The sequence below is a fragment of the Bactrocera oleae genome, chromosome 5, assembly GCF_042242935.1.
Source record: "Bactrocera oleae isolate idBacOlea1 chromosome 5, idBacOlea1, whole genome shotgun sequence".
Classification (NCBI taxonomy): Eukaryota; Metazoa; Arthropoda; class Insecta; order Diptera; family Tephritidae; genus Bactrocera; species Bactrocera oleae.
In genome coordinates this window covers 72,754,915-72,780,298 of record NC_091539.1, presented here as the reverse complement: position 1 = coordinate 72,780,298, position 25,384 = coordinate 72,754,915, and the positions used below count along the sequence as shown (strand labels likewise).

Here is a 25,384-nt window from a genome sequence, read left to right as displayed (position 1 = left end):
TCATTTCGCTCTCGCATTCGCACTGGCACGCTGGAGTTCACCGAATGCCTAGAGCGTACGACTTGAATTGTGGCGTAGGGTACAGGTGATAAGTAAGTCCATGACCGCTCCGCCCAGTGGTGGGAAGGTGATTAGACGTGCGGGCGTCTTTACCGCGCTGTTGCGCCAGTCGAGTATGTTTCGTCTCTGGCTCGCTTGTTATCTTTCTTATGCGTATTTTTATTCATATAATATATATGTATGTATATCTGTGGATGATAAATATATCTATACCATATTACGTTAGCTCCATACGTCAGTTCAGCCCACTACAAAAGCAGTACAGGAATTCTAAGAACATGAACTTTGCCGAAATATTGTCATTTTTATTATCAAATTTTCTAAGCTTTTTCACAAATCTTTTTATAAGAAGTGGAGATCTTGTCATTTTCGAACATATTCAGTATCAGTCAAAAAAAACTGGTCATAAGTAATATTTTTCTGAGGGCTTTTTACACCTTCATATATTTTTTGTTGTAAATACAAATTTGAATAAGAAATATGTTCCTTTTTTCGCACCAATGACGATTTAAATTTTTTCAACACTGCAAAGTGACTGATGACCGATAATATTGACTGAGGTTCCACTGATAAAGGAAGGCAATTAGAAACCGAATTTTTTATTCGAGAATATTTTGACTTTGCAAAGAGTTCAATGAGCTGCGGCAATATTATGTATGTATACCGTTATCGGTTAGCAATTTCGAATGTACTTTTAGACTGTTCTAACTGCTTGACTCCTTCAAAAAAGGCAGCTACTTCCCTAAAAGTTGTATTTATGTATTGCATGTTTTCTTATTCTTATCGGCTAGGTATCTAATCTTGAGTTTTATTTCAAGCAATATTCGAACTTGGTGTTTGCAATGCTTGATTCAAATTGCATTCTTACAAAAACAAATTTCCACTTTGTTATTTAATATGAGAAGAGTGTGCTGCGCTGCTACATTTAACTCGGTGGTGTTGATAACAGTTAAGTGGAAATAAGCTTCAGCAGAGGTACAAATAATTGGGCACGCACAGTTATTAGTGAACCTATCTTGACAACTGGCATTGCGCTTATCAAGTCAAGAGAGCAAACTCTATATCAACACAAAAATATAATCGCTCGTCATAACTGGAGCAGTTGCAAAATTCAATTGTATTTTCCTTGTTAATGCCACGATTGTTGTAATTATTTTGCACCGATCTCACGGCGAATGTCGCTCGCGCAATCATGTGATCATAAAGACAGGTGTCGTTGGAAACTTATTTAAGTACTATAGAATTTTGTTAAACATAAATGGCAACAATTCTACAGTTTTGGAAAATATTATATTATATTAATATTCATTTAATCTTCATTATCTTCTCTGATTTCGTAGCGATATTGGATGGAGGGTTTGCACTGTATGCTTTTGTGGACTAGAGCGTGAGTGGTTTCGATATTTTCTGGTTTATTTCTCTGCATTCCAAAGTGCCAAAATGAGACAAGAATTAAATATACATACTCTAAATGAAAATAAAAAACAACACTTTAGCTGATAGCAAATATTATTTCATTGCAAATACGATAACAGCGTCAGGGAACACAAATGCGCTCGCCTGCCAACTCACTAGGTTTGACCGATAAAAATGCGCTGCGACGGCGAATTTATCCACAGCAAATTGTAAGCAAGAAGTCAGGCAAAGGCGCGTTCTTTTCATATACAGGCTTACATATGTATGTATGCCCGAACATATGTGTTCGAGTTTGGGTATGCGTGATGGGCTAAAAATACAGCTCTTCCGCTGTGGCGTCTACAAGATATGCCTTTGCGCCGGTACTTCCGCGTTGCGCGCCTGCAGCTGATGACTCGCACTCCACCTTCACCCACACTTCCACCGCAACCTCGGTGTAGCTGCGTCTATATGCAGTGGTGGCGAGCGGCAAATTGAATAAAATATATTAAAAAGGATGTCGTCGTTGCTGTATCCGCTAGACACAAATTCATCTATTAAATTAACTAAGACGCCAGTGGAAACAAATATAAATAGTCGAGCGATCGTGAGACGTAGAAGCCCGTGTCAGCGATAATTGTGCGCCGTTACTCACACCCAACAGCGACCAGCTGTTCCACGCTATGCCCTTATAATCATTGCTGACGCTGCGTATGCATTTCGCGGTTTTTAGGTGCATTCCCGTCACTTTGCACCCCGCGCTCCAAGTGCTGAGCGAACTTTATATGGTCTACTAGTTGTCGCTTTGACGAAGTAAGAGCAGATTCATCTTCTGCTTCGCGCTTTTCGTACTCAAACCTACAACATTTTGAGTTTAACTTACTACTAAACCGACGTAGGCCCCACTACATTCGTCCCTCAAGTCGCACCCGTCTGCGCTTTTGATATAGAAATACGCTTACAAAGCAAAGCGGGAGAAAAAGGTAAAGTAATCCTTAACTAAAAGAGAAGTATTCACTTCCTCGCCATCGCATTGCCTCGTAGTTGCGCTGCGCTCTCAATATTCATACTCTGCTTTATTCTGACTTCCTCAACAACAACAATCTGTACAAACCAATCGGCTGTGAACTGCCTTACCCCTCGCGCGTCATCAACTATTCAAGACTCTAATGCAGAAATATTCCATTTTCTTGCTGTATTTTACACATTCCTTATATTCCTCATTTCGTATTATGAGCTATGTACACGTTTTTGCTGTTGTTGCGTTTTTGAATTTGATTTAATGCATAAAAGAGAACCATTTTTATACCAATATGACAACAACAATGACTTGCGAAAGCGCCAAAAAAAGTGAAAAATGAAAAATGTGCCAAAATATGCGCCGTGAGGTTGCCACCCCCAGCTTCGTTAAACTAAACTTGAAATGATTACTGGCATAGCATTTGTATGGGCGCGTTGTTGTGGTGAAAAGCGCTATACATAGCAGACGCAATAGCGCCTTTCTAATCCACCAGCCTCTGAAAGTGAATAAAAATAAAAAAATGTGTGGAAGGCAAATAATAAAGAACTTAGCATTTTGCACAGCTACCAAAGCTGACTCTGCCCTGGCGCAGCGCGCACGTTGACTCAAACACACGCTTAACGCCCACGCTGCCGCTTAACGCGACCAGATGAGAGCGGGTCGTCAGTGTAGCGCCTCAGCGCTTCATATTCAAATTCATAACGCCACATTTTTTCTTGTTCACATTACTACTCTCGTATGCGTAGTGCGCTGCCAGCCCAACAACCGACCATCCCGCCACCGTACCCGTAATGCAAAGTGGTCCTATAAGTTGCGCAAGTGTTTCACTGGCGCAGAGGGCGGCCGACTGTGAGCTGAGGTGTCGCTGAAATCGGAAACTTTCTTTCACAGCGCTCAGCCGAAACTCAAAACCAACAGCAACAACAAAAACAACAAACACTACAGCTACTATTTTACCCAAAGTAATGACGGGCAGATTCGGCTACGGGCGGTAGGTGTGGGGTTGCGCAGCTTGTAAGTAGATTCTTGAATAGAAACGCGTTTAGTTTTTGTGCTTACTACGCCAACTTTTCAGGGTTGTTTCACTGGTACACACACACTCGCACACACACGTATGCATGCCACAAAACCATTCGAATTATGAGGCAACTGCAAAGCAAGAAATAAAGGCAACAAAAGAGGCAAAGTAAGAAGAAGACGATGAGGAAAAAATGAAAAGTTTATAATTACTTATTTTTTGATGAATTGGATAAATAAAAAAAATATCGATTGATATTAGAGCAATTGAAATGGCAAGCGAGCGAGCGAGTGGGCTGCTGCGAACGTGAGCGAACGAGTGAGCGAATGAGTAGTGGCACAAGCTGTTTGGTGGGTGCAGTGAATATTACACTTCCCTAAGCCAATGTTTGTCGAAATTACAGTAAGCGCAATAAAACATTTATAATCTCATAGTTGCGTCTGGCATATAAAGGATGTTGAGGAAATACAAAATACAAAGAAAAGAAAACATTTTTTGCCTTCTGGGATCTTTCAAAAACTGAATACTTAAAAAAATGGAAATAAATAGCAAGGAAATAACTGCATTAGATGGCGCTGCTAGTACTATTTATATGATATGTGGAATAAATATTTGAGGAATTATGAATATTTCCTTTTTTTATGAATAGTTATAACGCCTTTTATGGTAATTTAGAAAGTCAAGGGAGCTATTCTTAAGTCACGCCCAAGTAAAAGATCCAAGCGTCAGCAGAATTCATTAACAGGAGATTACTTCTTTCCACAATCCTTTGCAAGCATCATATAAAGAGCGGAAGCTCAGACACACAAAACTGAAGCTCCATGTATCGATATGTATGCGAACAGCAGAGCATTGTAGAGCACTGACACTATTGCCACATATTTTGCATAACCATCATCGTCAATAAAAACTTTCTCTTAGAAAGCTGTTGCCGCCACCACTAAATCAATACAACAAAATTTCCCTACAACTAAAAATAAATATATAAAATATTTTCGTCGCAATAAGATGAATGCGAACGCTTGCCACCAATGAGCTTCCTCACGTAATTTGTCGTACCGTTACATTGTCGATTCAAACCCCATTGTTTCTTATGAAATTTGTTGTCCGCTTGTGGATGCAAGGGCGTGAAAGATGCACAAATTTTCTACATAGAGAACGGTAAAAACCTTGTTGTGAACTAGTTCGAAGAGTAGTTCCACATATTTGTAGTTTTTTTAACTTGGAGAAGGAAAGTACTCTTTAAGGCATTCAAATCATTGTGAATGTTTCTCATCTAGGAAGTACACCAATATTTGGTTGTGGTTGCAAACAGGAATAGTTTTATGTAATATTTTCGCATTCTAATATTTCAATATATGCAGAGAACTTCCATAGTAGCACTATTTGGCACTTTACGACTTTTCAAAAAATACACAAAATTTGGTTAGAGGCAATTACTTCGGGAGTTTGAGATTGAGTAAGAGGACTCGGCTAGTTTAGTTGGCCTATAAAACCACGAAATCTTTTGGGTGTTGCTAACTAAATCTTTTCATCTGAAGCTCATTTTCGCCATTGCCGACGTCCATTAAGCAGAGTGAAATAAAGTTTAGCAATAACTTGAAAAAGAAGACTCGAGATAAGAAAAAACGACCATTTAATTGCCAAACCACCAACAACTGATGTGCTAATATGCATCTGATCCCGTTTCTCCAAAGCCTCCTGAGTATACCAAGACCAACTAATCATGCCAAAGTCAAAGTCTGAGTGAACCGTGAATTTTTCTTAATCACATTATTATTTTCAATAATTGCATTATGCCTATTAGCCAAAATAATCAGGAAAGCAATGACCTTTTCACTGTGTACGAAAAAATCCAATTATACCTATATAAATATATAAAAAATGAAAAATATAAAAATGTGAATAATAAATTTAAAATTTCGTTCGAAGCGATCACAATAAATGCAATTGCGATAGATGAATGGATGGATGGCCGCACGGATAGACACATTATCAATGTAATGAATTATTGCCACTTCAGAGTAGTGAAGAATCCGGCAAATAACAATGATGCCGATTAAACACACAAATACACTCAAAATAAACTCACACCCGCCTGCTCTCCGCCTCGTTCCCCACGCCTTGCGATGGGCCGATAAACATCATTTAGCGCATATTGAAAAAGTTAATGCCGCAGTTTTGTATGACTTTTTCAGGAGGCGATAAATGAACCGCAATAAATCAGACAGCAGCCAGTGACGGGCGCGAGCAGCGGGCCACCAGCCTAGCTGCATTTTAGATTTTTAGTCAATTTGTGAGTGGCAAGCTGCACGGAGAGCCGGGGGTGCGCGGTGTCAATTGCAATGCAAATTTTTACTCACGCCGCCTCATTTCCGACCGACAATGAGTGCATGTGCCTATGTGTACCCACCCTCGCAGTTGCGCTTCCAAATTTCAATATTGGTTTTGTATGATAGTTATGAATATATATTTATAAGGACATATTGGCTGCCAATTGCGTGTGAGTGTGTGTGCGCACTAAAATAATCGAAAAACTTATATTTGTAAACCCCGAAATTGCAGGCTTCACAACAGCCTGTCAGCCTCACTCCTCCCTCGTAATCAATACTTGCGCAGAGGCAAAAAGTGATGCGGCTTTTTAAGCCTTTTTTTTGGTGTGTAATATCTATGAAATTAAAATAGTGTGGAAAATCGCAAATGTTCATAAACAGCTCCGCCACCGCACATAAGTCCACATTATATACGCCAACGATTTTGCAGTCCAAAAATAGGCGAAGTGCCATGAGCACAAGCACAATCACATGAATTTAAAAAATCATTATAATACGTACACATACACAAACACATTTACATATATACATATGCACTTATGTAATGAGTTATAATGCACAGCGGAGTTGCGGCGGTCGAACTGCTGACGTCACAGCGACAAGCGCAAGGTAGTACACAAGGACACAAACGTAAAAGGGGGAAGGAGCTTAAGGTTTGCGAAATTATCGCCAGTTGAATTCGCTATTATCCAGCTGACATAGAATTTGCTTTGTTGTTATTTATAATTTTGGCATTTTTCAATTCTGATGCACACATTTGGAGTAAAAGGAAAATTTTACAAACATTGCTGATTATTTGCTACTCTCAACCTTTTTATACCCTAAACAGGATATATTAGGCTTGCCACGCAGTTTGCAATACCCAGAAGGAAAAGGAGACCCTATAAAGTGCTTATAGCTGTCTTCGAATCGCCAAGCGTTACTCTCCAACGAAACGAACAAACTATACCAGCTGATCAAACAACCGGTCAGCACTTGGAATGCAACCCTGTGCTAACATGTCTTCTTAAATTTTTAAAATGCAAGAATAAAAATAAATTAGTATTTTCATTTGTCATTTGAACCAGTCACAATAGTAAAACTGATGTAATATATGCAAAACAAAACTTGGTAGCATTGAAGATAGCGGCTATCACACTTTAATGTGGTATTCGCATGTTCTCTTGTACGAATTCAACTCGATAACTTTGTTGTTGATTTAACTTTTAATTTTTTTAGCAAGAGAGCAGAAGCAAGCAGAGAAATGATGAATCGAAGACAGCTTATAAATGATCAGCGTGACGCGCTGAGTCGGTTTAGCAATGTCCGTCTATAAATACGGGAACTAGTTGCTCAGTATTTGATATATCGCTCTGAAATCTTGCGCACGCCCTTTTCTCTTCAAAAAGCTATTCGTTTGTCGGTTTACATACTGACCGATCGATCTTCATAAAAGATCTTTTGAATGTTCTATATATCAAACTTCATGGGTAGGAAGCACTGACCGGTTACGTTTCCAGGTTTAGTTTTATATGTATATATGATAGTTGTTATAAGGTGTACTTGTGAAGGGTATATAGCTACGGTGTAGCCTAAGTTAACGTTTTTTCTTGTTTTCACTAAATCCACTTTCGAATTACAATAGAAGTAGCGCTCAGCGCTGCCAGCATCCATGGAGTTTTTTGTTCCTCTTGCCGACCAAACGATCATGACAGTGTTCAGAGCAATGAGTATAATGAAAAAAGAATAGTAATAACATTTCAAATAAATGAAATTCGCGCAAACACAGCAAACAACTCCGACCCTTGACTCAAGCTTCAGGAGACAAAATGCACTCAAAGAAATTTCCGTGCGGATTTCGCCAAGTTTCATCTTAAGATTAGCTTAATGGTTAGATATTTTAAAATTAATGTGCGAGCAGTAAGCAACCCAGCGACGCATATAAAAAGCCCAAAACGAAATTTTGCCTAATATTTGTTGACACTGGAGGGTAACTCCGAAATCAGTTATTTTTCGATTCTGTAAGGTCGTCATTTGTTGAAAATAAAAAGTATTAAACAATTTTGAATTCGCAATTGTCTTGATAACATTGTCATAATCTATAATCCATATTTTTTTAAGAGGCAGACAGCAACTCATTTTCTAGAAGATTGCATTTTTAGGGGAAGAATGTTAAGCGAATTACTTTTATTAAACAATATTCTTATTGGCATGCCATAACTCTTAAGCCGCTCAGTGTAGTTTTGGTCCCAACTCGCCACTGTGGCGAGCACATCGTTAAATTATGCAAGTGAAGACAAAAAACCGACTCTAATAATTTTCGGTGATGCGCCAAATTTGCTCTGCCCACATTTTTTCCTTAGATTTTGCACACTTCCAATATGAGGAAAAAATTAAATGATAATGCCGCTGCCGCTGCCGCTGCGGCTAAATAACGGCAATACACAATGTGCAACAATGGCCACATGGACTTGCGCTTCTCAGCTAGCGAAAAAATTTCAAATGGAAAAATGAGCGCTCAAAGGATATTTTTTCTTCGTTGCAAATCCCAGAGGATATGCTTTGGGTTAAGTAGGCGTTTAAATACAAGTGTGTAGCGCTCATTACACACACACGTACAACCATACCGTTAGCGCGCAATAGTGGCTAGTCGCCAAGGGAGGGTTTGGGTGGCGCATGTCATGACCGACAAAATTTATTTAGATGATGCCGCGATGTGATGCGGTGCTGCAGCATGTTTTCAAGTGCTCGCCAACAATAAATTGAGGTGCAACAAGAGCAACTCGTGCAAAACGACAATGTGAGGACTTTTTTGCAGTGAAACAGCAAAACTAGATGCATAGTTGGCGCCAGTGTTGACTGCATAACAGCCGTAACTGTTTAGTTGCATGCAACTGCTGGCGCCTGGCGCACCGAGTTCATGCTGCAAGCCACATGTGTGTAGTGGCAAATCAGTTTAGGAACTGGCAACTGGTTTTTGTATTTATTGCACACGTTGCTGTTGCTGTTGCTATTGTTGTTGTTGTTTGTATTGTGTTAATCCAATGGAGTTGTTGTTGTAGCGTTTTTCAGGCATTTGCATAGAACCACACGTACACACATACACATGTGGAAATGCACACAAATGGCGCATTGTGGCTTTCTGTTGCAAAGTCACAATTATCCGATGTGTTGCCATTTTAGTCGGTTCCATTACATTTGCGTCACTTGAGCATGTAAGTGGGTTCATGAGATGCATATAGTTGTAGATGTACCAGCGTGTGTGGGCGGTTAGATTTCATATCAAAATAAAGTGCAAATTACTCGAGTGCAATTGACTTTCCGAGTGGCGATAAAGCGATTTCCATTACAAATACATGGCCGAGTAGGCTTTTCACCGACAATAAGAACAAATGCGTGTTTTTAGGCAAACATGCATTAATGGGAAAAGGAATTACTTTCGAAAAATAACTTTGAAGGAAACGTTTTAGGAATGATTAGAAAAACTAAAGAAAACGTTGAGTTCAAGATTTTGCCCAAGTAATTTGGGGTCGATTCTGAGGAACTTCTTATACACTTAGATATCTTTAGTTGAAATAAATGAAATAACTCTTCAAATGACCGTTATATGAGCACACTGTTAATGCTATCCGTTCAAAAGAAGCTTGAAACTTAGAAGCTTCAGCATGTTTAGAATAAAATTTAAAATGAAAGTAGTATTTCCTTATGCTTTGCGTTAAGCCAATCTTTCTTCTCACTTGATGCTTTCATTTTTACATGAGTTGGTCCTTTTCGAAAAAGCAAGTGAAAATACAAACAACATTCTTCAAAAAAAGTTTCCAAAGCAGAAAATACCTCACTCTTTCTTGGCTTTCCTTTTTATTTCTCCCCAGCTGGATTGAATACTTCCAAACTGTACATTATATACCGTTTCGAACGACAAGTACTGATCAACTTAGCCGCAGTGGTTTAATCTGCTGAACTATCTCGACCTCGCTGTAGAAGATATACAGCTCATATTATGCGAGACTATCCTCTTACGTAGAGTATTTTTTCCGACAAAATTCACTACACTGCAGTATAGAAGATACTCATAAAGAGTTGTTCGTGCTCTAATCGACGCGACTTCACTTTTTAAGTACGCCTCGAGCGCACTTCGGAAAAACACCTCATGAAATTCATCGCCTATCTCTTCTGATGAAATCACTTTAGAACGTGAGAAAATCAAGCAGTGGTCTTAAATCCGCTACAATATCTTAAATGTGGGCATGCATATACCGTTATTTCGCAGACAATCACTTTAATACGCGCAGTGCTTTAAAACATTTTAATGCCGTGCAAGTCAACCGCAAACCTCACTGGCGGACAGTGTCGGCAAAAGTCAATGATTTTTAAACGACAATATTTGCCCAGCGCGGTGGGGGGGAGTAACAACAGCAAAAGCAACGACACTAAGAACGTCATAATTGTCAGAGTTGACAGACATCAACATCGTCGTTAGCGTAGCCATTGGCATTAACGACGTCATCGTCTGGTTGCTTGTACTTCCTGCTTTTCGCTTTTTCTTCCTCCGCATCTCCTCTCGCCACCGTCATTTCACTTTTCGCGCTTGTTTTCGTTGTTTTCTCGCTGTTATTTGAGTTCGTAATCTAGTGACTCGCTTTGCTCGGCAGCTTGCAATGTGCAATGCAACAGGTGATGATGACAACGTAAGGCAAGAAGAAAGTGAAAACGATTCGAGTTGCACGTTCGTTACGGCCTGCGAGTGGGCTTCTTGTGTGCCTCACTTATGTGCCAATACAGGCGCTCGAAATTCTGAAATGCCAATGTAGATATGTATGTGTGTATACGCCACAGAGACACACTTTGCACACCCTCATCCAACTTTCTTCAGTGTTGGACTCACAGCCGTTCCACAATGACTCTCGCTTTCGTCGTCAGATTGGAAGTGTCTGTCCATTCACCATTCACTTCGTACCAAGGAAGCCACACAGTGAGCGAAGTGGACGCGGTGTAAGGAAGTATATACCGTGTCCTTGTCCTTGTTATGACTAGTCGGTAGCGTGGTAACATAAAAAACGCTCTCAGACAACGAGACTCAACGCCCCCACTCTAACTGGGGTATCGCGAACGTTCATTAACCTCCCGCACCACCAGTACACGGCACCGGCACGAATTCAACAAAAAGGAAATTGCTATAGCTATTGACCGCCTCTTGTGCGCACAGCCATGAGCAGAGACAGAGAATTGCGTGGAAAAGTCAGTCAAAGACATTCACTCGTTCACTGTCCGTCGTCTAGCCGACACGTCAGATGGTCAGAAGCCAGCACGAGTAAATGATTTCGCGGAGAAAAGTGAAACTGCGACTTACCAGCAACCGAACCACGAGATACATACGCTAGCCTCTGACAGGAGGGGGTGTGTGTGTTGGATGGACGCATGACAAAAAAACAAAAACGGCAGCAGAGAGGTAGTTGACACACAAAATTGCATAACTACAGTTGTAGGTGATCTTCCAAGTAGGACAGCAACCCATCAGAGCTAACATCAATGGAATAGTCATCACTTTAAAGAGTGAACATCTCAGAACTATCGGGATATTGCTACTGAAATGATTTCACCCGGCTTCATCAATTCAAGAATCACACAGCACAAGTTTTCTTAAATATACTCGTATATGTATATGCATTAATATAACCATCATAATGAGTATGTGTGTGAGCGAGGTGGGTTCACATTCCAAATTATTTGCGACAACCGTGCCTTTGACTGGCCGTTTTTTACGCCAGCAGGCTATCGGCCTTGACTGATATGCCGCATAAAATCACCAATACCACAGCAGACACGTTCTTGACTGATTTTTTTTTTTTGTGGCGCACAGCCTTGGCTGAAGAAGGCCAAGGTCGTCTTGTACTTAACCCAAAATTAGCACCAAATACTCACAAAAACCCAGTCACCCACGCTGCGTGTAATTGAATGCCCAACACAAGGCGATGGCATGCGAATACCCGAAAGACATGCCCAAACTCGCGCAGTACATATGTCCCAGTGTCTGCGTGCCGGAGCATATGTGTGACGTCGTCCTACATATACATACATAAGTATATACAGTTGTTTGTGTGGCAACCTTTCATGAACCCCTCCCGCTTTTACAAGTGGAATCAAACCTAGGTTTGTGTGTGCAATACAGACGAAAGCGACAGCATGTCGGTTGTTCTTAGATTTTATTGCCAGCTGACAACTTCCCTTCTTGCCGGCCAACGCACACAGCTCAACACGCCGGAAGCTTAAGTTCACATATCGGCCACAATGAATACATTATCACACTTACGACCCATATCACAGCCCAACCTCTCCATTGCGAACTGTCTTACTTAGTTGCCCTTTTCCACTGACAGCCTGAAGGTCTGCGGCCCTTGTGCTGCCGCCGTCTTTCGTTTCCTTATGCCACAACTGCCTGCTATGCAAGATTTTATTAGCGAATGTGTGTGTTCGGCTTCGTGTGGGGCCGTCCGGCGCTAAATACTGTCCTCACTTGATACCTTTATCTGTTGGCTTGTCGGCGAACGCCTTAGTTTATGCTTTGTTTCCTTATGCTGTCTTCATTGCCTCTCATTGGGTCGATGACAAAGAAGGCAACTTGTTGCTTCACGACATTTGTCACCCCGCTCCAGTCAGCCAAAAGCCAGCAGCCGTGACAACTGGCGTACAAATTGCCACAGACCATACGTGACACCAACATATGTCACTCGTCCTTACATGGGACGACGCCGCCCTTCGCTTCGTGTGTGCGCAGTGATTGCCAGTGATTGTGTATATGTCGCCTCGATAGTTATGTCTCGATAATATGGAAATTTCTGAGGTTTTCTACCCCAAATGCCACGCAAGCGAAATTGTTGGCAAAGTTGACGAGGAGGTGGAAGCCATTTCACCGCAAACAACTTAACACAGATAATAGGAAAATCCGTAAAGTCCTTCGAACATTCACACAAATGGCAGCACTTAGCTTTGATTGTTGTTGTTACAACGTTTTACTACTAGCAACATATCAATGACGCCTGGTGTGTGCTGTGTCTCTATTGTAAACTAGTTTCTAGAGCCCATTCGCTCGCCTGTGTGAATGTGTGCGTGTTAGCTGTCATTTGCAGGTCCCGAGTCGGCGAAACATTGAATTTCAATGAACAGTTAAGTTTCTGTAAACAAAGTAAGAATGCATATGTCTACCGGGAGTCCTGTTCATGTTTAGACAAGTGAGGTCGCACACATGTGTGGATGTGTGTGTGCCACCAAAAGGGTCACGCGTGTCTCACCACATATGCGCGCATAGTGCTCGGCAACCGGTTAAGTGACATAGTAGTGATTTACATATGCACACGCACGCAGAAAGCGACACATATCCATCCATATCCATTCCATTGTAAACTACTGAGCGGGGTTATAGGGCAAAGTGAGAGGGTAGCTCACATGACACGCAAAGAAATGGCAACTCGTTAAAGTTTGATTCGTCAATGGGACTAGTACCAATTACGGCATTACCGGTTTATACAGTACAATGCCATTATGGCACTTTCGCAGTGACAATAGAACTGAGGAAATACTGCTTTCAAAGTTCAAAGTTCACTCAAAACTTGCGGACAATTCTAAATGGCTCTCTAAATCGAGTTAAAAAGCTAACATATTCTCCCGACGGCGGATAGGCCGAATAGTTAATAAATATAAATTAACCCTTTCCTTTGTCCCTTTAAATCATGTGTGAGGGGTTAATTAATGCTTGAACTTTCACCCCAAAGAAAAAGTTCGCCCTGTTATTCGGCTGGAAAATGGGTGAAATTCTAGAAAAATCTCACACCAGAATGAGCAGTGGATATGAACCGCAGTGGTGTATTGGTGGGTGTTTATTTATGGCAAAATGGCGTTTATTATAATGAGGATGTGGGCGAGATTGAGATGGAAAATAAAGGAAATCGGCTTTTGATCAACTTTATATTGAGTAAATGATAACGGTACTCCCTTCGGTGTACGATAGCCGAACCAAAGGTTACATAAGATATATAAGGCCTGTTTTATAAGTGAGTGGCAAAAGAACGTTCACTTCATATCAAATCGGCTCGAAGGTGTTCAAATGTAAAAGGTGACATCTCAACTGACAACATATACCTGGGCGCTTTTGTTGTAAAGCGTTTAGGAATCCCCCATAACTGTGGAGTGTGTGTATAGTAATACTTCAAGTTTAAGCTGGCTGAAAGGAAAAGGAAAGGCAATTTACAAGGAATTGGATATGTATTAAAGAAACTTAAAGTTTCCACTATTGGTTCCCAGGTGTGACCTTCGAAATGGTTGGGATTTCGAGAATAGCGATGAACACGATCTTTAGAAAACCATTTGATACTACTTATATGTACTCGTATGTTTTTATGCAACTATGCGTGAATATTAAGTATCTCGGCGGCTTGGAGCGGCAGCAAATAAGTCCAAAGAATGATTTGTGTTGTTCTACTTGAGGAGTTACCCTTGCTCTGTTGTGATGTGTGCATTTATGTAGCTACAAATATTTCCTTTTGCTTTTTAGCGAAAATTTTTTGTGTTTGTTTTGGGAGCCTGAAGCTCCCGAAGGAACCGCACATGAAATTTTTAAAATGTTAATTAGCGCGCACTTTCATATATCAGAAACAAGTGTGCGCAGCAGTTGTGTAACAGCAAAAGCGAAAGCAACAACAACAACAACAAGACTGCAACAACGCTTATACGCCACAAGAGGCGAACGGTGGCGAAGGGAGACAACAAAAATACAAAAACAAAACATTTTTGTTCAATCTAAAAGAAAAAGTTTTAAATTAATTATTAGAAAGAACGAAACGAAGCGTAACACACACACACTCGCGCAAACGCTCACTCGCTCCAACACATGTACATGTAACAGACACACACATGTAGGGCTTAGCAGAATTGGCGGGAGACAGAGGGGGCCGCCCGCCACCAACAACAGCTTTTCTGCATATATTTGCGGTGTGGCAAGCGACACTACTTTCACATATCCATAAGTGCACGTACCAACGCACACATACATACAAAGCATATGAGCACATGCGTATGAGTGTTCGCGTGCGTGTGTGTGTCACCTCCCTAGGCAATTTCCGTTGTCAAATTGAAAAATTACGAAAAAGTTTCGTCGTCTTTTTTTTTTTGGGTTGCTCTACATGCAACCTTTGCGGTGCTTTTGTTTTTGTCAAAACCTTGTTGCCTTTCTACATTTTATATGCTCATTACATAATTTCAAAGTGCGGGTAGGTACATGTGCGGAATTTTAGAAAAAATCGCAAGAAGCTTAAGGTACACGCTAATGAAAATTAAAATGAAAAATTGTCAGCGATGATGATGTGCCGGAGATCAGAGTGAAGAACGTTGCACGACGGTGCAAAGGCGCGGGCAGGCGGAGATAGTCGGGAAGTTGTAGAAAAGCGAGTGTGTCGAAAGTGTTGAGGGAAATGGAGAGACAATTTGAGAACAAGCTAAATTAGCGAGCAAATGACGAAGGTACGAACTGTCGAAGAAACATGGAAATTCTCGATGCCTCCATGGAAAACAGCTCGCATACCATTAACACCCGCATGGCATATGCACATGAAACCGTACACTTAATAGACAAAACAGGGAAAATTGCATTTATTCCGCATCAGACCAGAGGGGTCTGATTGTAAAATACTACAAATCGAAGTTTGTGATCCAAACATATATAAGCGAAAGCTTTCGCAGTGGAGAAGAAAACATCAATGTGTCTTCCAACTTGTTTTATCGACAGTTCAGCAACATTCTTGAGGACATTTACTTGCAACATGTTTAATAGCAAAATTATATTTTTTCGAAAAATTAAAATCAAAAATTGTATCATAAGAATATCTTAATATAAATGATTTAGTCGTGAAAGTAAAGAATTTTAACATATGCTTGGATGAAAGTAAATACCCACAGTACTTAAATAAACTCCGTTTCATTCCATGCACAAGTAAAAGTGTGTATACGAGTATAAATAAAAGCAAGGTATATAGGTATGTACATATATTTATAAGCGTACAACTGTATATAAAAACCTGATCCTCGTGTGGAGTCTTTCATTTAGTCGAACATGTGGCAGCGTCGTTAAAATCATTAAAAAACTACCCTTTGCCTAATTTTTAACTTAAGCATCCGCGTCCCTATGTTAGACGCACTCTCTAGCTTGCAGGCACATGAGCAGTCACTCAGCCGCCCGACCGCCCGACCGCCGCACTAACACTTTAAAGCACACGCACGACCATAAAAGCGACAGTCTAATTGCGTTTGGATGTATTCTGCGTGCACAAACACATACATACATCATTCTATGTATTGCTCACGCACTATGTGTATATTTTACATACGTGGAACGCCACAACCTCCGCTCATTATCCACTCCGGAAGACGCGCGCCCGCGGCTTAAACTTCCAAGCAACGAACGAACGTACCATATTAAATTCCGCTTCCACACCCATTTTCACCTTCCCTCGCACTTGCCACTACTACTTACTAAATGTAGGACTACGCTGCCTCCCGCATGACTATGCGCCGTCTGTGCAAACATATGCGAAATATTTTCGAACGCATCTACCCGCGCCACCTCAGCGCCAAGTACCACGCACTAACTGGCGGCGCTCAGTTGTTGTTATTGTTACTTTTTTTTATATTATTGTGACGATGTGCCGAAAACACCCTTCTAGTTGCATACTCACACACTTGTACGCAACCGCGTGCATGCGTATGTGTGCGTTTGTACGCAAATGAGTAGTAGACGAAAAACTTCACATTTTAAAATCCCAAATTATAATATACAAAAAACAATAAAAAAAACAAAAGCGCAAACCTTTAGAAGTGTAAGTGTGTGTAGGATACGCACGCGAAATAAATAAATATGTACACGCAAGTGTATGTAACACAAATACAGCCGACCGCCCCGCGCTTAGTGCGCATAGAAAACAAACCCAAATAAACGCCGCTCCACCAACACACAAGTTGAACGGTGGAGCGCCAAAAAAACCTGAAACGAAAAATTGCCATTAGCGCGGCGCTCGTGCCTGCGCCCCGAAAAAGCTTGGGTTGCTCCAGCCACGACTACTCGCGCGCATGAAAGGGCGCGCGCTATGTGCTCTACAAGGACGACTGATTTACATTTTTAATTGTATACATAAAAACAGCAACGAAACGTTAATGGGGAACGCAGCAACAAAAATTTGTTAAAAAATGCGAAATTGAATGCGACGACGGCTGCGACAGCAAGGGCGGCAGCGACAAAAACGACGCCAATGGTGCCGATGCCGATGTTGGTAAGCGGTGGCATTGGCAATGGCGTTGCCAGCAACTACTGCACTGCCGCAGCCTTTTCCACTACTGGCAGCGAGCAACAACAATGCAGCGACAAATGAGTTGGCAGCTGCGTCGAGTGCTCAGCCCGCTTCGATCTTTGGTTTCACAAGCACAACAAACAGTTTTCTGGCTTATACATATATGGATCCCTATGTGGAATTTGAAGATTTTACTTTTCAACGTTTTTTTGGCGAAATTTCTTAGTTCGATGAAGAAGTTATGATGGATATTCTACACAACCGACACAGTTTCCAAGCATAACTGTTCATAACATAAGCAACAAAAATACATAAAACTTCTTTTGCAAGACGCACACCTATCGCAGCCACCTGTCTCCAGCTCTAATTTTTAGAACATCGCAAATATTCTACAAGCACCCACCACGATTTTTTCTTTCCACTTCTTGGAGCCCACCTCTCCTAGCTGCCTGCGTCAGGTTGTAGTCGTTGACGCCAACGTCGGCGGCGGCGACGGCGCAATTATGGTTTCACGTCTTTTATTTCGTTTGCAAATTTTTCTAACTTAAATAAAAATCCTTTTTGCAGCAATGAAAACTAAATACATACCCCTCGAAGATGCGTGGCAGCGTCGTACCTGCTCCACACCTGCCGCTTACGCGCTTCACACGACGACTTCAGCATCGCCGGAGTACGGTTTTTTGAATTTTCTTCGTTTCTTCGGCGTTCTTCTTCATTCGCCTCCATTCTCACGCTAAAAGACTTCTATTTGAAATTAAGATAGTGGAAAAATCAGAAGCAGCAACCTCCGCCTTCGCCTCCGTCTACCGAGCACCGTCAACATTGCATTAGTTAGGTTAGGAATGGCAGCGCTTCTATCTGCCTGCTGTCTATCTTCATGCTAAGTTGTCTGCGTATGTGTGTAATATTAACGGCACAATTGGGTGGCAAGTGCTTAGCGCAGCGCTCAAGCAGAAATGCTGCGGCTGCTTCACTCCGCTGTGCCTCAACCGCTATTTCGGCTATTAGATGTACGACTATGTTTTCTGTGACGCTCGAATACAAAAACTTTATTTCACTAAAACTGCGCCTCCCACTTCAGTGCGCCGCTCTTCTTGCTCCATCCTGCTCCATTCTTTTACAGATTAACCAACAATACTCCTTGCCTGCGCGAGGTGTCTTGGGCGTCCGTGCCCCATAAAGCAAATTTATTAGAAAACATTTTTTTCATTTCTTTTGCATGTTTATTCGCAACTGTTATTGTAATTGTTTTATTACTGCCGACTGGCTGAATGGCGCTCGAATTGCCATTCCATTGTGTGGCATAGAAATTGTAGCTGCAACATCCTTGGTCGCAGCACAGAGAGAATTTATTGCTGAGGCAACTAAATCCCAGATGGCGCACTGACTACATCGACTTGCGACTTGAGTTATAATTCGCTCGATTTGTTACATTTCTATTCGCTTTTGTTGTATCGCTATAGTGCCGTTTGTTTCACTTCTTTGCTGTATTCTTCGTTTGCATGCATTTTTATGCTATTTCGTTGATTTCGGAGTCGCAAATTCTAAATGAATGCGATAAAGTTAAAAATTATTATTCCTCTCCTGCATGATGAGGCGAAGAGAATTTATCCGCAATAACCCACCCTCCGAAGTTAGCTAAGACAAGTAAAGAAGGTCTAAGTTCGGGACCAGGACCAGGACCAAAGCTTAGGAAATACCTTATACACAACGATACATTGTTGTTAGAAAAACACGCTCTTTCAATTTCATTAACATAACTCGCATATTGACCGATATAGGCGGTATAAAGTCAGACGGAAGTGCGAAAATCATTCCATTAGGTATGCGGGTGCTAAGGAAAAAATTGATACTATTCAACCTATTTTTTAAGTACATACATACTATTATCAGAAAAGCATTATTTTTGAATTTCTATAATATATCTCACAGATTTACCGATATTTTCAAAAAAAAGTTCACTATAAGAACTCGAGTTCACATATACGGTATCTATTGACTTTAATAGTTTTGCTCCGATGTGGGATTTTTGGTAAGGTGGTGCACATCAAAGGCACTATTCGTGCAAGGTTTTATCTGGATCCATTGATTGGTTCTTGATTTGTATACTAGAAAGTGAAAGAATCAGATGAAATTTAAAATAGTGTTATATGAAGAGTAGGCGTGGTTTTCATCTAATTTTTTCACTGTAATGTATGTAAATATACCAGAGTAAGATTACCTACCAAGTTTCGTTGAAATCGGCCTAGTAGGTCCCGAGATATGGGTTTTCACCTAATTATAAGCGGTGCCACGCCCATCGTACACATTTTATACCGGATTCTATAAACCTCTCGCATGCTATCTCGGATGTAAAACTTTATGTCTCTGACGTATTTAGTTATAGATTTATCGCACTTTCAGTAGTTTTTAACAAAATCGTTATATGGGGAGTCGGCGGGTCTATGATTCGATTTCAACTATTTTCACACTGTCGTAAAAAGGGTTGATATTATTTGTCCTGTGCAAATTTCGGTGATATAGCTTTATTGGTTTGGAAGATATGTACATATGTGCGTTTAACTATTTAAGGAGCGGGGCCACTACCACTTTTTAAAGGTTTTCAAACCACAGGTACACCTCCATAATGTGTTTCATTGTGCCAAATTTGAGTTTTGCATCTCAATTTCCAGTTTTGGTTTGGTCCTTATACGTTTTCAATTAGTTTCGTTTTATGGTCGTGGCGGTGTTCCGATTACGTCCATCTACGAACTTGTCCTTATTTTTTTGCCAAGGAACATGTGTACCAAGTTTCATCAAGATATCTTAATATCTCCCGGATTTCAACGCGTCTCATCATCCTGATTATTTATACTACCCTATATATATCTCCATTACTTTTACGTGATACAAACAACTGTATAAACATTATACTATACACACAGTCGTACATACTTGGATATGCATTAATTTGGAAGATGATTATAGAAGAATTGAGAACTGTTTGATATACACCTATCTATGGATACATCATTTGAACTGTCACACATCTTATTATGTCTATTCAAGTCTACTTGTCATGGACACCAGGAAAGTATACTAACACCGAATAACCTTATATAAGATATTTTATCGTCGTTAACGATTGAATTTAGGTTAGGTACTAAGGTTGATATTCATCTAGCCACGAATAATCCCACTTGGACAACCTGGAACTGCCCGTCCGTTGTGATGAAGGCATATAGTCTAACTAAAACTTCTTATATTCTTCTAACAAGATCGTTCTAGTAATCAGGTTCAACCTAAATATGTCGACAAAACTTTTTATAATAACACAAACTTTAACTCTCAGTACTGGAAACAACGCCTGCGGATAATTTTGTTAATTTAATTTCCTGGATCTACTTTATATAATATATGTAAATATTGTATTTGATCCTTGACCTACTTCACCTAAGCCTGAGTTAATGAAAAATTTTGTATTTGGGCGTGGCACTGGCCATTCAGACATAGAACGCCTCTATACCTTTTCGAATAAGATTTAAAATCCATCCGAACATTAAACAGTCTTTAAAACATCTTATGCAGACTGTGACAATTTGACATATCCAAACAAACCCTATCTCTAAACCAATACAGCAGCTTCCTAGATCGCCAGCTCATGACATGATATGTGTGGCAACTCACAGGCAATAACCCTTGCAAGGTTTTCATTTCTTGGAATTAAACTTTCGAAGGCAACACAGCAGTTCGAGCATATCAATATCCTTGCATTGTTCGCCATTGTGGCATTGTTGGTTTCTTCATAGCGTGCACACCCACACACGCGAACATACAGGCTGACTATGCAAAAGTGCATAAATCCATAAGCAGCCTTTCGAAGCAACGCCGAGTAGCCAGCGCCCGCCAGCCACTCAGCCACTTAGCCGCTCAGCCCGGCAGAGTCGATAGCGACAGTCTAATCAACCCTTGCAGCGCAGCCGGGAAGGCAACAAAAGTTTTACTCTGCACTAAAATTGCAGAGGTGCTGCAGAAACAAAGGCAGTGCCAATAATAAAAGCGAGAATAAAATGTCTAAAATTAGAACGGATAAATCGCTCATGCGGCGGGTAGTAACAGCGCGAATGCACATGCATAACGCCCTACACCTATATATAAACGAGTGTAAAAAAATAATAACAATAAAGCATAGTATCGCAACCTTATGATTTTACAAGCGCAACGAAAGCAAAGCCAACGCAGACGAGCAGATGCTAAGCGGAAGCTGAAAAGACTAGAAGGCAGCAGAATCATAAACGAGCCTAACGAAAATATTTATAACAGGACATAAAAAGGAGAAAAATTAAACTTAAAAATCCTTAGTGAATGAGACAGTCGACAATAAACGATCTGGAGGGGGTAAGTCGGAGGGGAGCGGTTCGAAATTGCTAGCCGAACTACTGCTGCCACGCTGATGCTGCCTGCTGACGGCTGCCAGCTATTATTGCTTAGTTAGCGGCGTCAGGACAGCGCTGCTCAGCCTCTGCCAACCAACAAATAGCTTTCTGCTCTGCAACAAAAGACGCTGAAAACTACTTGAGCGCGCAAGGCATTAGGCGAAGCAAGAACGAAAGACGAAAGGGGCAACGCTTCGTTGTAGGGCGAAGGCAATAAACATTCCTCTAAAAATTTTATACCCTATTATGCCGTTATTCTAACGTTCTTTACGTATATGAACGTGCTTAAGTGTGCGTTGTATGTGTGCAGGCACAAGAGTGTTTGTGCCCTTTTCTGTGTTGCACGAACCATCATTAAGGGTAGTTTTGGCTTAAGAAAAAATAATAATAAAAAGTCGTAAAAGAAATCGATGTAAAATTTTAAGTGCGGCAAGCAGACATAGCGCAGCGGGCTGTGGAGGGGGTGCAGTGGCAGTGAAAGTTGCCGCAGCGAAGCTGTCCCTCGTACAGCTACAAAATATGCCAAAAACTACACTAAACTATACACACTATTCCGCAAGCTACCAACAGTGCTAAACCGAGCTGCATGCCATGCGCTGCGCGAACTTACTAACCGCGCTCAGCCTGACGCTCAACGACGTTGTGAAGCGTTTTCGCACTGAGCTAAAATCATTGATAGCAACGACATTAGCGCATTCGATAATGGAGCAGCGAACTATTTCCACAGCAGCTGCTAGCGCCCACTGAGGAGGGAGCCGATAGCGCGCTTTTGAGTTCGTGGCTTGCTAATAACGAAATGCCAATGAAGTTGATAGTTAATATCGATAAAATGATCAGGGAGAGTTCGTCGACTAAATTGTCCACGCGCATTTGCAAAGCTCATCTAAAGCCAAAGGATTTTAGTGTATGCAAAAGAAATATGCTCCAAACTTGCCATTGCTTTCAGATGCCTACTTCGGCAATAATTTAATAGTGGTATTGTTTACTATGTGCTATCGGATGGCATTTGCCGTTTCCACATCCATATTTGGCGCGCCACTAACACAAGCGCACCTCAGTTTACCGCCAGTGTTAGCGTCAGCGTCTCTGCCGAAATTCACTTCGTGTAAACTCCACTACCAGCGTCTATAGTAGCTCTCCAATCGCTAACCGTGCACTACCCCACCGCGCCGCTTCAACGCTCTCCCACTCCGCCTCACTCCCATTTCAGCCATTAAGTTTCTCGTTGTAATAAAAAATTTTGTATAGATACTAAATTTTCTAGTTCTTTTTATTTCCTTTCTGGCATTAGTGTTTTGTTTTTTGAAAAGAAGATTTATGTACGATTCGTTAGGGGTGAGTTACGACTTGCCTTATGCGAGTGCGAACGTGTGTAGTGTGGAGGTACATAGTTGCCACTGCATAGATGGCAGTGAGGCAAGCAGCTACGCTGATGAGGATGCGAAGATGAAAAGGAAAGGTTGGCAAGTTTAGATTTCTAAGACGTTTAGAGAACGACGCCTAAACCATGAACGGAGTGCTGCATTCGGTCGGCGTGTGGCAGCATATGGTGTGGGGCGAAAACGAAATTTCAACTATAAAAGAAAATTTTATATTAAAAAGCATTAAAAGCGAAAAGGCAGTAACACTGAGTTATATGCTCGAATTCGCTTGCACAGTGTTTACGGAGTCCTCCACAACCAGTTAAAACATACATTTAAATCACATAAACCAGATGGCAAACTTAATCAAGGATAAATAGGAGTTTTTACGGTTTATAGTTTTCTTTTCTTTATAAACCATGAAACCTTAAATAAACAAGGCGTCTTACAGTAAGTAGTTATAAAAAGCTTGAAGTTATTTCGAATTGTGAAATACGTAGAGAAGTGCATATAGAACTCAGACTGTCACTTTGTCAAGGCTAAAGGTGGCACAACATCTATTGTGCCATCGACCTTTACTTATTTCAAATTAATTGCAAATAGCTTGTTTTCTTTCGATGTTCAATGATTGCATTGGCAAATATTTTTAGCGCGACTGCAGTTTGAAAAAGTTCAATTCCACAAACATTGTACAGTCTGTGTTTGAACAGCTGTTGGAATATCCTAGAGTAGAGTTCAAGATCGTCTAAACCGTTCAGTCACTTCTGTGAAGTTGCAAGTTTCGTTTTTGCACAGACCTGATTTCGAAAAGCGCTCGTAGGAAACATTTCAGATTATTAAGAAATACGAGGAAAACTTTTTACAGTAATTAAAGGACTAGAAAATTATTACTAACAGACATAATAGTTTCAAAATCACCCTTGAGGCGGTTATTGTATCAATTTTATAGAACTTTATAAAAAATTTGAAAAAACTACTAAAAAAGTTTAAAAAGTTTTGGATAGAACAACAAAACACTTCTAAATTCGTGGCATAAAACACATTTAAAATAGTACTTTTCGCCCCAAAAACAGAGCAAAAATAATCAAGCCAAAATCCAACAGTCTGCGCATTCAAACCGAAATGGCATTCAGAGAAATACTAAAGCCCATATGTAGCGCTCTTGGTAGATACTTTATTACAGAAATATTTTTATTTTTAGATTTGTATATGAACATAGATTATAGATTATATAGATTATTTCCAGATCTAAAGAAAAACCATAAAGACTGCCTGCTTACCAACACACAAGTATATACTCGTATTATTATTAGCCAATATAATTTTTTTCCAACATTTGCACAATTTCCGGTTTAAATTATAAATATTAGTTGAAAAAATAAATTCAATAGTTATTTTGTGACCCCGACGTGATTTGAACACGCAACCTTCTGATCTGGAGTCAGACGCGCTACCGTTGCGCCACGGAGTCCGATTATAATAAATCGCCGAGTAAGCGCATAACAACAGTAACTAGAAACATGATAAAACAAGTTGCGGTCAGTTTGCCTTAATCTGATTATGAAAAGTCGAAATAAACAACGTTTAAAATTTGTATGCTTCTTTGAACACTGTTTCCAAAAATATTAAATATCGACAAAGAAACGGCAAATAAAGCGCTAGAAAATACCATAGTGCGCCTCTAAAAGCGCGCCCCTCTCTCGTTGTTTTCATTCCCTACTTAAATGGATTTTAGATTCTCATTTTTGCGCTTTTCATCGTTTATATGAGCGGCGTCTGTTTAGAGGGAAGAGCCGTTATATTTAAAAGGATATAAAAATTCAAGGTATGTGTGTACAAAAGCAGCCGTGTGTACGGTTGTGTGTACCTTAAATGGACGGTGGGGCGGGAGCCTAAATAGCAACACAACTAACACTAACGACCAAACGTGTACACTATGCCCTTAAGTAGCGCAAAAACTTAAAACCCCAAACGCGCAACAGAGTTATTTCACTCGTAGCCCACCCCCAGCCCCCTCATACTGAGAGCGTTCAAGAAAACGACTTTGGCTTCCTTCTCACTTCTCAGATTTATCCACTTGATACACCGCCGAGCAGCTAGATACAGTTTCGACTACAACTAACACATCCCAATAATAACAACAACGGCCAGAAAAGTAACTCGAAGTAACCGGGATGGCAAATGGCAAATCTAAGGTGAAATACGCGGTGCTGCAGAGCCTGCTGCGGCGGGCCGGGGGAGCCCATTTTTAGATTTATTTCGGTGATTATTTCTAAGTTTTGTGAAGGTAATAGTCGCTGCTTCGCGGCTCACTGCTTGGCTGACTGCTCCGTTGCCGCAATGGCTCCCCAGCCGTCCTTGTTGTTGCAGCTTGCCTTACAATACCAATACGCGCACATTTGATCAAAACTTATAGCTTATACAATGGCAACAACAAAAGCGCCGAATAGATTCCGTTTTCGCCTGCTC

General features: G+C 40.8%; 3 long non-coding RNA genes and 1 other non-coding gene across 5 annotated transcripts in view; 1 reads left to right on the top strand and 3 right to left on the bottom strand.

Annotated features, from left to right (window-relative positions):
- LOC138857332 (uncharacterized) overlaps positions 1–25,384 on the bottom strand; it is a 247,497-nt gene that overhangs the window by 110,247 nt on the left and 111,866 nt on the right. The gene's annotated exons all lie outside the window — the stretch shown is intronic.
- LOC118681300 (uncharacterized) overlaps positions 1–25,384 on the bottom strand; it is a 98,110-nt gene that overhangs the window by 36,915 nt on the left and 35,811 nt on the right. The window lies entirely within an intron of this gene.
- On the top strand, positions 542–4,105 carry LOC138857540 (uncharacterized). The gene is made up of 3 exons (XR_011396642.1): positions 542–1,270; positions 1,401–3,490; positions 3,552–4,105. It is a non-coding gene; the product is annotated as an uncharacterized lncRNA (long non-coding RNA).
- On the bottom strand, positions 24,315–24,386 carry TRNAW-CCA (transfer RNA tryptophan (anticodon CCA)). The gene has a single exon. It is a non-coding gene; the product is annotated as a tRNA-Trp (tRNA).